This window comes from Piliocolobus tephrosceles, chromosome 11, assembly GCF_002776525.5.
Source record: "Piliocolobus tephrosceles isolate RC106 chromosome 11, ASM277652v3, whole genome shotgun sequence".
In the NCBI taxonomy this organism is placed as follows: Eukaryota; Metazoa; Chordata; class Mammalia; order Primates; family Cercopithecidae; genus Piliocolobus; species Piliocolobus tephrosceles.
This window is the reverse complement of record NC_045444.1, coordinates 1618896-1620273: the sequence shown is the minus strand read 5'-3', so window position 1 is coordinate 1620273 and position 1378 is coordinate 1618896. Positions and strand designations below refer to the sequence as shown.

The 1378-nt window shown below is 60.3% G+C and overlaps 1 protein-coding gene across 1 annotated transcript in view; it reads right to left on the bottom strand.

Annotated features, from left to right (window-relative positions):
- Nucleotides 1–1126, bottom strand: part of CFAP221 (cilia and flagella associated protein 221) — a 118228-nt gene extending 117102 nt beyond the window's left edge. Inside the window, exon 1 of the mRNA XM_023185217.3 lies at nucleotides 1071–1126. The gene's annotated coding sequence lies outside the window, so the exon portion shown is untranslated. The remainder of the gene's footprint in view (nucleotides 1–1070) is intronic.
- Between the last annotated feature and the right edge of the window lie 252 nt (nucleotides 1127–1378).

Below are 1378 nucleotides of genomic sequence, written 5' to 3'. Positions count from 1 at the left end.
GAGGGGTGAGGAGGAGGGGGTGAGGAGGAGGGGGTGAGGAGGAGGGGTGAGGAGGAGGGGGTGAGGAGGAGGGGGTGAAACCTACGGCCAGCCAGGTGCCAGACATGGGTGCATTCCAGCTCTGTGGATCTCAGTTCATGGCAAACCCTGTGTCCTACTTGCCTTCCCTTATCACATTCATTTTAAGTTCCATTTTCTTCATGAAGTTCACAGTGATCCCAGTGATCCCAACACACTTTAACATTCTTTAGCAATCACTGCTTCTACTACTAATTTGGTGTTAATAATTTATAGCCCTTTAAGAACATTTTACAAATCTCACATTGCCTTATATATTCCACAACTAAATCTCTTAACTTGGGGCCCTTGTGCAAGCCATGGGGCTGGTCGGTGAAGCCTCTGAGATGGAATATTAAATAGTGTGGATCTGTATGTGTTTTTTTGGTTTTGTTTTTTCTGGAGAAGACTCATAGCTTCAGACTCCCGAGACGGACAGCATCAAGCGACACGCAGTGAATCTATGGAAGGAGGCGCTTAACAATCAGTTTCAGAAAGAAGTTCTCCCCTTCCCTCGCACCACCTCTCATAGCATCGCTGACGGCTGCATGGCCCTCTTCTCACCTGCTTCCCTTCCCTCCAGCTCTTAAACGCCCGCCCTAGGCTCACCCTGCAGCCCGTCTCCTCCCGGAGCCTCACATCCCCTGTGCTTCAGGCAGGCCCAGAAGCCAGGCGGTCTCCACGCCGCCCACACGCCGGCTAGCCCACCGCCCCGGTAGGCCTGGCTCCGGGGGTCTCACCGCCGCACCCCCGTCCCCTCGCCCCATCCTCTTCCGGACAGGCCCTCTTATCCCCGCCAAGTGCCTCCTCCCCTCCGCGACCTTTCATTCCACTCCTGCTAAGGGTCAGGGTCGCCCCAGGCCCGTGCACCGCCCCCCTACCATCCTCATGTCACCCTCTGGGCCCGACCTCTCCTCGGACCCAAGCGACGGCCGACCTGCGGCTGGACACCGCCTGCGGCGCCCCAGCGGCTGACCCCCGGCCACCCCGGCCACAGGTCCCAGGCCGCTCACCCTGGACGTGGTTCCCGGGCCGGATTCTGCAGGCGCCGGCGCCCGCTAGGAGCGTCGCCATGACGACGCGGACGCGCTCCCAGGGCTGGCGGCCGGGCGCGACCAAACGCCCCAGGGCGGGGGAGCCGGGCGGCTGCGGGCCAGGACCAGAGGCTGCGGGTGACTCCTGGGAGCTCGGAGCAGTTTGCCGGGCCTGGCCAAGAATTGACAGCGCGACTTATGCATGGGATGCGAATGGATTCCCGAGGGGACATGAGAAAGTTGGAAACACCACACACTGGAACCCTGCAAGAGCGGAGCGCGGGCGA